General features: G+C 40.6%; 1 protein-coding gene across 7 annotated transcripts in view; it reads left to right on the top strand.

Annotated features, from left to right (window-relative positions):
• Positions 1–13,857, top strand: part of LRRC3B (leucine rich repeat containing 3B) — a 61,912-nt gene that overhangs the window by 21,937 nt on the left and 26,118 nt on the right. The window contains exon 2 of one of the 7 annotated variants that reach the window (XM_038391117.2): positions 46–84. The exons of the other annotated variants lie outside the window; for them this stretch is intronic. The gene's annotated coding sequence lies outside the window, so the exon portion shown is untranslated. The remainder of the gene's footprint in view (positions 1–45; positions 85–13,857) is intronic. 7 annotated transcript variants of the gene reach the window in all.

Raw genomic sequence — 13,857 nt, 5'->3', positions numbered from 1 at the left:
TACCTTTGTCTGAATTTACAATGTGGCCTATTATTCAATTTACAGACTGATGACTCATTCTTTTGCTTCACTGGATTGTTACAGGTAATTCTGTCTCTACCTTACCGAAGCTTTAATATGTAGCTAATAAGAAATGTTTACAGCATTCAATGTAGTTCTTGTAATCCCACAAAGAGGTTTGTCATGCTTTTTAAAAATTGTATTATTGAAACAAAATAATATATAGAATTTTGGTCTACTTTAATCTCTTCTACTGTACCTATACTTGGACTTCAGTGTATGGGAAGGAGCTTCAGGGGCAGATGTTCCCCTTCGCTTGCTATATGCGGTATCTGTGGAACTGGAGTGGGGAACTCAGAAGAAGATAGACCTAGATGCAGTGCAGTCCAAAGCATGCTACCCCATAACTTGTGCAAGTCCCTCTGAAGGGAAGACCTCTTGGTTCAGTATCCATCCACAGTTTGGGAGGGGTGGAAACGAAGGAGCTGCTTCTCTTTGTGACATTTCCAACAGGAGTTATTGCCCGTTTTCAATACATCTTCTTCCCTCATTAGAAGTAAGGGGTAAACTGACAAGGTGTGAGTGGAGAGCTTACACTGCACGGCGGTTCATGGAGGTGTGCTCCTGGCAGGAAGGATAAGGTTAAGAAACACCAGAGAGGGCTTTGCTCCCTGCATCATTTTCCTGGGATTTAGCTTGTTTCCCTGTGGCTTCTGGGACGCTGCAGAATTTTCAGGCTGCATCTCCTCCTGGCCCTGCACCAGGGCAAAATCCCTCCATTCTCAATTGAGAAGCCATTTGCTGCAACCACTCAGCACATCTGCTGGTGCTTTGGTCACACTCCCTCACAAACCACTGACATCCATTTCTGGAGCTGTGATAGCCCTGTGTACCCTCTCCCTTCAGCATACAGAAGATTACAGGTGGCTTGTATTGCCACAGCCCTCCACTGAGGAAACTTTTTGTCATCTTGAGTCCTGTCTCGTGTATAGAAGCTGGAGAAATCCTGGTCTGAATCTATCTCCATATCTACTGTAGATTTAAAAAGGAATTATATTATAATCCTGTAAACCAAAATAAAAATGCTTTTTCAAATCACATATTTATATGTTATGTTTTCGCTACCAATATGTCTCTCTCTGTGCTACTTATTAGTCAGGCTTTTAGTTAGGTTTTGTAACCATGAAGTTATTGGATTATTGTATAGGTATGAAAAAGTTTTGTTGACCTATGGTGCCTGACATAGAAGCCGTGTGGACTAATTCTGTTTTACAGTTTGTGCATACTGTATATGGGAGTGTAAAGAAAGAAATTGTCAATATTGAATTTCAAAAGGAATCCGTGTAGGAAAAATGTTTAGAATATTTGGAAAGGAAAAAACATGGAAAGTGCACAAATTGAACATGAGGCATAAAGTTCAAGTTTCTGTATGAGTGAATGAGAAGCATCCAAGTGTTCTTTGGAAAACTGAAATAGTATAATCTGAATATACAAAATAGTAGTGTTGTACCATGCTGCAAGTTGCAGAGCTAACTATTACAAAACCTCCAGCATGTTTAATCTTACCACTGAAATTTGATTGTACTAGTTGCATACAATGAATGAATATTCTGATAAAACAGACACAAATGTGTTGTCTGATTCTACTCATTCTCTTGCAGTTGATGTATTTTAAAATATTAGTTACAAACAATGTGAATAAGAAAGCAAAATGCAGTCCTGTTGTCTGAATGAAAGTTTCTCATGGAGTGACCGTTCTGCTTTAGTGCTTTAATATTAAATAAAAATCTTTAGAAAGACAAAGTGGGGGGGAAAATGTCTTCAAAGACAGTAAACTGCTTAACAAATAGAATAGACCTTCTACTTGTCATTCTAAAGGGAAATGATTTTGCACTTCATTACTTTTCTTTACCAAAAACTGAATCTCATTTACTTTATAAAGTCATGCATGAATAAACCAGGTTAAGTAATGTTTTTACTATTGCTAGGTAAACTCTTGAATTTTTTATGCATGGACTTGTAGGCTAAAAATGCCTCCTGTGGAAATGTTTTGGCTGGAATTTAATTGAAGGGTCAAAATAATTCATAATACTTGTTCCATTTTTGTTAATTATATTTCCTTTGCTTGACATGCATTCCCTCTCCATTTTTTATTTTTTACTAGTATAAACATTTTTTTCTGTAATATTGTTAGTAACCAGTTTTTTAAATTGTTTAAGTGAAATAAAGAAATATTTATATGACACGAAAGGTAAGCATATGGGTTAAGTGAAAGACACTAAGAGAAATAGAATAGAGTCAATTAAAGAAACAAATACATTACATCCAGAAAAACAGTCTGTGAACAGACTCAATTCGGTTAGTTTGGTTAAGAAGACTGACTTCAGAAATGAATCATTATAATGTCAATTTCTAAACAGTAGTGATAAGTAGTATTCCACAGTGCTGGAAGGGAACCATGCATGACTTACCACAGCTCCCATTGGCCGGGAATGGCGAACTGCAGCCACTGGGAGCTGCAAGCGGCCATACCTGCAGACGCTCAGGTAAACAAAGCATCTTGTGGCCCGCCTGGGGCTTACCCTGAACAAGCCGCGAACCAAGTTTGGGAACCCTTGGTCTAAACGAATACAGTTTAATACAGGGGTGTGGCAGGGCACTACTAGGAAAGCCCCAATCTGCTCCTGCTACCCCAGCCCCCAATCAGGGGGAATGGATTGTAGCTGGGTAAATAGCCAGTGCTTGCCTGGGAACTGCCCACACCTGTCAGCCTCATTCGCAGGAGCTAAAAGGCTGGGAGAAAGTGGAAGAAGGGGGGCAGAGACCAGGAGGGAAAGGTCAGGCTCAGAGGGAGGAAGGATCCTACTAGTCTATTGCTGGTCAGACCTGCGTGAGGCCAAGCCATGTAAATAGCCTGTAAATAGCGGTAAACTGGTGGTGGGAAACTGAAACAAAATAAAGAGCATGGGTATTGCACCAGCTGGGAGTGTCCCTGAGTCTTTAAGGAGTGGGGCCAAATCCAACAGGGCACGGCGTACACCCTGTTACAAGGGGGAACTGGGTAAAATTAAGTGGTCTGTATTATACAGGTGATCAGTCTAGATAATCTGTTGCCCCCCCCGCCTTAAAATCTAGTAATCTGTGAAGCACTGTTAGCACAAAGTGACATTAAAGCCATCTTGTCTGGCCACTAGTAGATTCTCGCTTCATTGGGAGAGCCTCGGGTGAAATAGAGCAACGGCACTACTGCAGCTTTATCCTTCATCTTGGCCACCTGTGCAGAAAGCAGGGCTAGGGAAAGGGGAACATGGTCTGTGCTCCTGTGATCTTCATCTTGGAGCCATAGGCAGCTGCAGTTTTAGAGCAGCCTTCAGAGCTAGCAGTGAGTGTGCAGTCAGATTGCGCATCTTTCCATTTCTAACCCTGCAAGGCTATCAACTTTAAAGCCATGACATATTTAGATATAGAAAAAACTGCTACTGGCCCAGGACGGAATCTTGCCTACCCTAGCACTCTGAGATAATTTCAGAGGAAAAAGAATCATTTATTTAGCATGCTGATTTTAAAGAAGTAGCAGTTATGTGAAGCTGCTCAGGAGTTTGAATATTAAAGTAAGTCCATGGGAGATGATGTGATCAGAGGTATATGACATTGTACAGATGTGTGATACCTTTTCTTATCAGAAGTGTGTGGAAATGGGGGTGGGGTGACAGAGAGAGGATGGATACTTTCTTTGTTTTCTTAACTGCTTATTCCTTGACGGTGGAAGTAACTTCAGAACAGTTAACTGCGAAACATTCAGCAATACCAATCTGCTCAAGTTCACTTGGCACAGTATCTTCTAAGATTTTCACTTAACACACTCTGTTGTCTTTTTATTTTGGAAGGTCATTAGAACATCTTAAAATTGCTGAGTTGCTTATTGATCTCATAATTATTCTGTGCTCATGGTTACTTTTTTTTAATCCACATTATTTTAAAAAATGGAAATTTGAGGGCTCTGATTATCAGAAACCAAGCCTTTAAGTTAATTTTAGGGATATCATTTTGGAAATGTTTTAATTCTCCAATTTAATTTCTTGCTATTGTTTACTGGCTGATTTTAGTCTGATCTGCCTTTTTGATTCTTTGAGATCCTCATTATACAGCTAACATAGCCCTTGGTGTAGGGCTGTGTTGCTGCCTGCTAAGTGCTGCCCCCTTTTATACTTGTAGAATTGGCAACCACTTCTCTGTTTCATATTTCTTCAGATGAGCAGAAAATCATTCACAGGGACTGCCAAGGGAATTTATTCATTTTACTATTCGGTTTATGGCCTGATCTTCTTCCTTGGTGCTTGTTTAGTTACAGCCTCTGCTCTCCTGGTTTCTTTCCTTCTAGATTCTCTTATTTAACAAATTGTCATTATATACCTTGAGTTTGTTTTTCTGTACTTTAGCCTTCTTTTAATTAACATCATGATATAACTATGATATAGGACCAGATCAGAAGGGGGAAAGTGCAAAGATGGCTTTAAGCCACCTTTTTGGCCCTTCCTCTCCACCCAAATCTGGGGGGGGGGGGGCTGGTCCTGAGGTGCAATTGGTGTAGAGGGTATGTCAACTCTGCATATGGGAGTGAGCCACCCAGCCCGAGGAGAAAGACTTGCGTTAGTGTGCTCAAAATAGCAGTGTGGATGTGCTGTGGCAGAGACTAGCCACCACAGTTCAGACTTACGGGATTAGGTGGGCTTGAGAGTCTGAGCTGCAGTGTCTGTACTGCTAATTTTAGCGCACTAACTGGAGCTTATCTATGGGTGCTGGGAGACTCACTCCCAGCAGCAGTGTAGACATACTCTGTTGTACTAATATAGATGGAATATATGGGCTAAAGATGTTAACATAACCCAATCACTGTCCAACATTAAATAATATTAAACAAAGTCCTGTGGTTGGTATGCAGAAACCTCAGCCTGATAAGCACCATGGCAAACACACCATTAAAAATCCTTTTAACTTTTTATTAAAGACACAGAAAAGAAGAAAAAAGAGTTAAAGCATTTGAAACGTAAAGTATTAAGTAAGTCTTTCATTTTATCAACATTTCTTGTTCCCTTTCCCTTTATCTGTACACAGTGTTTAAAAGGAAAAACACTCTTGTTTAACAGTGTCTTCGATGGTATCAGAAATTATCATAGCTGTCATCCCAAGTGGTGCTTAGAATTCAACTGGAGCTGGTAGGGATGGTGGTGTCACTTAGGTCCTCCCTGTCTCTGGCCCATTCTGGTCAGGACACTTCACAGGATCAGGCTGATGAAGGCCCAGGTTCTCATGAAATGGGTGACAGACGTCTTGATGAAGCTCCATTTGTAGCTTCCTTTTGTTCTTATATATTTTCTCTGTAAAATCTATTTTCTTTTAAGGACCCAAACAAGGAGTGATGGGCGGAGTAGCCCATCCCCTCATTATTTTGATTACCAATTAGGCCTAATATCTGACATACTAATTTTGGCTCATTAGCTTCTGGCGTCACATTTTAACAAGCATAATTTAACAAGCAGTTATTTAAAGGATCAACTTGGCCTTTTTTGTTTAGACTAATTCAGTTATTCTGCCTCCCTTTTGTTCTTTTTCCCATCAATATTGGTAGTTATGGTTTATTGTAGCATCATATGAGTTTTAACATTCCTTTTACAGCTGATTTCACAACTGGGGTAAATTTGTAGGCCCAATTATCACAACAACCCTTATTTGCTTTCAGTTGCACTGACTGATATCAGTCCCCATCATGATGGCCACGGATTGGGTAGATGTTGCAGCTCTTGACCGTGCTTCCTATGCCCCCAAGTCACACTTTCTATAGTGGGGTCTATTACACGGGGCCTATGCCAATTCCCCCACGCTTGGAAATCTTGAGGTAGCAGATTGAACAATCTTTCTGGAAGCTTTGTTATGAAATAGTCAGTTTTATATAGTCACTACTGTGTTCCTTGCTGAATATTCCCGTCAGGTTGGTGGGCTGATGGCTACCTCACTGACTTTATCAGCACAGCTTCCCCAGCCTAATTATAATAATGCTTTTTCTGATTTTCTTCTCCTGTGTCAGTGAAATAACTGATTTGCGCTGTTCATTGCTTTTTTCAAATAGTCCCACTTCATAAATATTCTGCTAACTAGGCTAGCAAGTGCCTAAACATAGACTGTACCTCATTACTCTTCCTAGCTCATTTTACTTGTATATGTTTTATCTTGTTTTCTGCCTTTTCCACTGTGAATGATGTCTGAGGAAGCTTGGGTGTAGTGGCTGCATGATGATCTGGGAAATGACCATTCAAGAGAAGAGGCCAGGCATGCTTGGGTGAAATTTTATCAATAGCATATTTAAATGCATTCTTAAAAGATGGTTACAACTAAGTCCCCTAGTTTAACCATACATGGAACTGTACAAGTCTTTACTGTAGCCTCTTCACTGTCTAATAAGATTCTGCAGCATTTGGAGGGGGCTTGGGTAGGCCTGAACACGGGAGGATGAAGAAGAGAATAAGTGCCTTGAAAAATGAGAGCGCTCTCTAGACAATCTCGTTCTCATCCCTCTTCAGAGGGAAATATACTTACATATGTTATAAATATACTTACATCCGTTTGGGACAATGCCTTTCTCACCACATATTTTAGAAGATGAGTTAGATTCATAGATACTAAGGTCAGAAGGGACCATTCTGATCATCTAGTCTGACCTCCTGCACAGCGCAGGTCACAGAATCTCACCCACCCACTCCTATGAAAAACCTCACCCATGTCTGAGCTATGGAAATCCTTAAATCATGGTTTAAAGACTTCAAGGAGCAGAGAAGCCTCCCTCAAGTCAACCATGCCCCATGCTACAGAGGAAGGCGAAAAACCTCCAGGGCCTCTCCAATCTGCCCTGGAGGAAAATTCCTTCCCGACCCCAAATATGGCAATCAGCTAAACCCTGAGCATATGGGCAAGATTCACCAGCCAGATACTACAGAAAATTCTTTCCTGGGTAACTCAGATCCCATCCATCTAATATCCCATCTCAGGGGATTAGGCCTATTTACCCTGAATATTTAAAGATCAATTACTTACCAAAATCCCATTATCCCATCATACCATCTCCTCCATAAACTTATCGAGTAGAATCTTAAAACCAGATAGATCTTTTGCCCCCACTGCTTCCCTTGGAAGGCTATTCCAAAACTTCACTCCTCTGATGGTTAAAAACCTTCGTCTGATTTCAAGTCTAAACTTCCTGGTGGCCAGTTTATACCCATTTGTTCTTGTGTCCACATTGGTGCTGAGCTGAAATAATTCCTCTCCCTCTCCTGTATTTATCCCTCTGATATATTTATAGAGAGCAATCATATCTCCCCTCAACCTTCTTTTAGTTAGGCTAAACAAGCCAAGCTCCTTAAGTCTCCTTTCATAAGACAAGTTTTCCATTCCTCGGATCATCCTAGTAGCCCTTCTCTGTACCTGCTCCAGTTTGAATTCATCCTTTTTAAACATGGGAGACCAGAACTGCACACAGTATTCTAGGTGAGGTCTCACCAGTGCCTTGTATAACGGTACTAAAACCTCCTTATCCCTACTGGAAATGCCTCTCCTGATGCATCCCAAAACCGCATTAGCTTTTTTCACAGCCATATCACATTGGCAGCTCATAGTCATCCTATGATCAACCAATACTCCAAGGTCCTTCTCCTCTTCCGTTACTTCTAATTGATGCATCCCCAATTTATAACTAAAATTCTTGTTATTAATCCCTAAATATAACCTTACACTTCTCACTATTAAATTTCATCCTATTACTATTACTCCAGTTTACAAGGTCATCCAGATCCTCCTGTATAATATCCCGATCCTTCTCCAAATTGGCAATACCTCCCAGCTTTGTATCATCTGCAAACTTTATTAGCACACTCCCACTTTTTGTGCCAAGGTCAGTAATAAAAAAATTAAATAAGATTGGTCCCAAAACCGATCCCTGAGGAACTCCACTGGTAACCTCCCTCCAACCTGACAGTTCGCCTTTCAGTAGGACCCGTTGCAGTCTCCCCTTTAACCAATTCCTTATCCACCTGTTGATGTTCATATTGATCCCCATCTTCTCCAATTTAACTAATAATTCCCTATGTGGCACGGTATCAAATGCCTTACTGAAATCTAGGTAAATTAGATCCACTGCATTTCCTTTATCTAAAAAATCTGTTACCTTTTCAAAACAGGAGATTAGGTTGGTTTGGCACGATCTACCTTTTGTAAAACCATGTTGTATTTTGTCCCATTTACCATTGACTTCAATGTCCTTAACTAATTTCTCCTTCAACATTTTTTTCAGGACCTTGCATACTACAGATGTCAAACTAACTGGCCTGTAGTTACCTGGATCACTTTTTTTTTTCCTTTCTTAAAAATAGGAACTATATTAGCAATTCTCCAATCATTCGGTACTACTCCTCAGTTTACAGATTCATTTAAAAATTCTTGCTAATGGGCTTTCAATTTCAGGTGCCAATTCCTTTAATATTCTTGGATGAAGATTATCTGGACCCCCCGATTTAATCCCATTAAGCTGTTTCAGTTTCGCTTCTACCTCAGATATGGTAATATCTACCTCTATATCCTCATTCCCATTTGTCATGCTACCATTATCCCTAAGATCCTCTTTATCCTTATTAAAGACTGAGGCAAAACATTTGTTTAGATATTGGGCCATGCCTAGATTATCTTTAACCTCCACTCCATCCTCAATGTTAAGCGGCCCCACTTCTTCTTTCTTAGTTTTCTTCTTATTTATATGGCTATAGAACCTTTTACTATGGGTTTTAATTCCCTTTGCAAGGTCCAACTCTACTCGACTTTTAGCCCGTCTCACTTTATCCCTCCATGTTCTGACCTCAATTAGGTAGCTTTCCTTGCTGATCCCTCCCATCTTCCACTCCCTGTATGCTTTCTGCTTCTTCTTAATCACTTCTCTAAGATGCTTGGTCTACAACTCCTTCCTATGAATTTTTTCCCCTTTCTTGGGATACAGGCTTCAGATAGCTTCTGCAGCTTTGATTTAAAGTAATCCCAGGCCACCTCTACCTTTAGATCCATAAATTCTTCAGTCCAATCCACTTCCCTAACTAATTTCCTTTATTTTTGAAAGTCAGCCCTTTTGAAATCAAAAACCCTAGTTGCAGATTTATTTTTGTTAATCCTTCCATTTAGTTTGAACTGAATTAGCTCATGATCACTTGAGCCAAGATTGTCCCCTACAACCATTTCTTCTATGAGGTCCTCGCTACTCACCAAAATTAAATCTAAAATGGCATCCCCTCTAGTCGGTTCAGTTCAACTTGATGAAGGAATCCATCAGCTATCGCATCTAGGAAAATCTGAGCCCTATTATTATTACTAGCACTGGTCCTCCAGTCTATATCTGGGAAGTTAGTCTCCCATGATCATGCAGTTTCTATTAGTATTTACTTTATTAAAGACATTAAAAAGGGTTCTATCCATATCTAAATTAGATCCCGGAGGTCTATAGCACACCCCAAGCACTATCGTAGGAGAGGCTTTACTACTTATCTTCCCCAATGTAATTTTTGCCCACACGGACTGTCTTATCCATTGCATCGCTTCTTATTTCTTTACATTCTACCTCATCATTGATATACAATGCTACTCCACCACCTTTACCTTTGTTTCTGTCTTTCCTAAAGAGCACATACCCTTCAATACCTGTAGTCCAGTCATGACTACTATTCCACCATGTTTCTGTTATCCCTATAATATCTGGTTTCACTTCCTGCACTAGTAGCTCTAGTTCCTCCATTTTGTTACCTAGACTCCTCGCACTGGTGTACAAACATCTTAATTTTTGCTGTTTGGCCTCGCTCACATTTTGTACCCTATTAGGCACAGTCATTCTACAGCCAGTATAACCTATTAGACTAGTATCCACACCGCCCTCGCTCCTTATATACATTCTCCTACCCACGGCTGTATCCTTTCTTACTTCGTCTTCTTCCCTCTCAATGCTAAAATCTGGTGTGGAGATTTCCTGGACATCTCCCATCCATCTCCCCCTAATTCCTAGTTTAAAGCTCTCTTTATCAGTTGTGCCAGCCTCCATCCTAGAAGTCTATTTCCTTCCCTACTCAGATGAAGTCCATCCCGAGAGAACTGTCCTCTGTCTGTGAATGCCTCCCAGTGGCCATACATCCCAAAGCCCTCCTTATAGCACCACTGCCTAAGCCATCTGTTGACAATCATAATCTTGTCACACCTTTGTTGCCTTTCTCTAGGAACAGGAAGGATCCCGCTAAAGATCACCTGAGCTTCGATTTCCTTAAGCGTCTTCCCCAGCCTAGCATAGTCTCCCTTAATACTTTCCAGCGAGAATCTAGCTGTATCATTTGTTCCCACATGAAGGATAATTTAGGGGATTCTTTCCCGCTCCCTTTAGAATCCTTTTCAACCTCAGGTCTACATCCTACAAATATGTGAAGTTGGCCTTTTGTGTCTAAAATGTTTTATCGATCTTTCTGAAACCTGCTTCAGTGGCTAGCTATCACAGATACTTCCAGCTCAGAACCAGTTTTGAGAGTAGAACTGGTATTTGGGTCCACCTACCTTAGAAAAAAAATTTTAGGAGTTTCATTTTTCTAGGGTAGATGGACCTAAAGAATGCTGCTGAAAAGTGTTTAATTGCTGGGACAGAATCTTTTTCCACATTGTTACAGAAAATGTGATTGAGATTGTGACGTTGCACTCCATATGTTTTATGGAAATATGTTTCATAAGGGTGAATATGATGCAACTGGAATATGCTTCATGCAAAAGGTCTCTTGTAAGGTATCATTACAAAGCTTATCTACTGAGTGTGTTCATCCTATTTGTATGACTGTATCTAAAACTACAAATATGAAATATTACTCTGAGGTACTATTGTAATTATGCAAAGTGTGGGCCACTAATGGTGGCTTAGGATCTTGATGGCTCCCATTAACTAGAACAATTGGTTGTAAATGGCTCTGTTTACTTGTAAGCCTTCCTGTGAGTCAGGCCAGAAAGAATGGAGGCTTGGGGTCTCACAGGACATGTGACCATGTCACCTGGTACTGGAATCCATCTTAAACCTGTGCTTTTCCTTTTAGAAGCAGGGGTGGGGTCCCAGAGACACAAAAGATTCCCGCCTTGTGCCAAAGCTACAAAAGGGGGTGGAACAAAACAAAGGGGGCTGCAGTATGAGAACCCCTAGTTGTCACCTGAGCTGGAACTAACAAGAACTGTACTGGGGAAAGGATTGTGCTCAGACTAAGAAGGAGTCTAGTCTCTGAAAGAAGCTTATTGGAACATCTCTGAGGGTGAGATTTGCCTGTATTCATTTAATAAATGTATTAGGCTTAGACTTGCGTGTTTGTTTTATTTTGCTTGTTAACTTACTTTGTTCTGTCTGTCGTTACTTGAAACCACTTAAATCCTACTTTTTATACTTAATAAAATCACTTGTTTATTAGTAAACCCAGAGTAAGTGTTTAATACCTGGGGGAACAAACAGCTGTACATGTCTATCGGTGTTAGAGGCTGGGCAATTTGAGTTTACCCTGTATAATGACTATACAGAGTAAAACGGATTTATTTGGGGTTTGGATCCCATTAGGAGCTGGGTGTCTGAGTGCTCGAGATAGGTGACTTGCTGAGTGATTTTTTTTCAGTTAAAGCTGGCACCTTTTGAGGGCGGACCAGACCTGGGTCTGTGTTGGAGAAGATTGGCGTGTCTGGCTCAACAAGGCAGGGTTCTGGAGTCCCAATCTGGCAGTGGAAAACTGGCTCAGAGGTAATTCCAGCACATCAGGTGACAGCCTCAAGGGGGTCTCTGTGACCGAACCTGTCACAGAGACCTCATGGAACATAGTCTTGAGTTCTGTAGCGGTACTAAAAATGTTAGTCTCATCTACACAACAGCAATGAAACTGTCCTCCAAAGCAGATGGGTTGGGAACAGAAAACTTGCTTATAATCATTGTTAATAATGGGTCATTTCTCTTCGTCACCTGAAAGAACCCTACTGATGTGACTGAACACTAGTGAAAACCTGTTTTTAGTGTCTGTTTCATGAGTAATTGCTGAGGTGTCTGAAAATTTATCCTGGTAATTAACTAGGTTTTACAAGTATAACTGTTTATTTAGTGATCAAGTTCAATTTGTATTAAAAGTTCACTTTGCATAATATTTCTGTTCTTATGTCAAACTGCATATGAAATCTTGCTTATTTTTATTTATCTGTTGACTGTGTTGCTCGTGGGAGATAAAAGAGAGATGATTAGCCTATTATGGTCCACCTAAACCATAAGAAAGGGATACAGGAGAGAATCAGGAAAAGGTAGATAATGCTGAATAGTTTACAATCAAATAAAGCCCTTTTTGATCTTTGTCAGGACTCAAAGATCCCTAACAGCAACCCTGGGCAGCAGTTTTGGTTGGCTGGTTGGGTTTTGGGGTGTTGGGTTTTTTGTTTTTTTTTTTTTTTTTAATGGTGCTTCTCCTATGAAAACCAATTCTCATTCTGATCTGTGTTTTCTACAAAACACTTCCAAAATTAGAAGCAACATACAAAGCCTGGAAGAAAGAGGTAATTGCTTTTTCCCCCATACTGAGTTTTTCTTGTATTTGCTTCACACAATTATTTGTCAGTTCAGAGTTATAAAATTAATTTCTGACTTCAAGAGGAAAAAGAAGAAAAGTGAAATACATTTTTAACATGAACCCAACCCATCAGTCTAAAAGTGCTCATTCACTTGCCCACACGGTATGATTAAGCTGTTAATCTGTTCAGGAGCAATACATTCAGTGATCTCGCTATCAGAAAGTAATTATAGCTTAAAATGTTCATGCAGGCTCTCCTTAACTATTTTATTACTCCATAATTATTAAGAAATAGTATTCATACCCTTTGATCTATTAACGGTTTCCTATAACACAACATTTTTATGGCTGACTTAGAACGCTTCCTCAGCTCTCATCCCCTAATGCCCCTACTCTACTTGTGCTACATTGATGACGACTTCTTCATCTGGACCCATGGAAAAGAAGCCCTTGAAGAATTCCACCATGATTTCAAAAATTTCCATCCCACCATCAACCTCAGCCCGGACCAGTCCACACAAGAGTTCCACTTCCTGGACACTACGGTGCTAATAAGCAATGGTCACATAAACGCCACCCTATACCGGAAACCTACTGATCACTATTCCTATCTACATGCCTCCAGCTTTCACCCAGATCACACCACACGATCCATTGTTGACAGCCAAGCTCTATGATACAACCGCATTTGCTCCAACCCCTCAGACAGAGACAAACACCTACAAGATCTCTATCATGCATTCCTGCAACTACAATACCCACCTGCTGAAGTGAAGAAACAGATTGCCAGAGCCAGAAGAGTACCCAGAAGTCACCTACTACAGGACAGGCCCAACAAAGAAAACAACAGAACGCCACTAGTCATCACCTTCAGCCCCCAACTAAAACCTCTCCAACGCATCATCAAGGATCTACAACCTATCCTGAAGGACGATCCATCACTCTCACAATCTTGGGAGACTGGCCAGTCCTTGCTTACAGACAGTCCCCCAACCTGAAGCAAATACTCACCAGCAACCACATAATAGAACCACTAACCCAGGAACCTATCCTTGCAACAAAGCCCGATGCTAACTCTGTCCACATATCTATTCGGGGACACCATCATAGGGCTTAATCACATCAGCCTATCAGAGGCTCGTTCACCTGCGCATCTACCAATGTGATATATGCCATCATGTGCCAGCAATGCTCCTCTGTCATGTACATTGGTCAAACT

Source organism: Dermochelys coriacea, chromosome 2, assembly GCF_009764565.3.
Source record: "Dermochelys coriacea isolate rDerCor1 chromosome 2, rDerCor1.pri.v4, whole genome shotgun sequence".
NCBI lineage: Eukaryota > Metazoa > Chordata > Testudines > Dermochelyidae > Dermochelys > Dermochelys coriacea.
The sequence above is the reverse complement of the archived record's forward strand: the minus strand, read 5'-3'. Positions and strand labels throughout refer to the sequence as shown.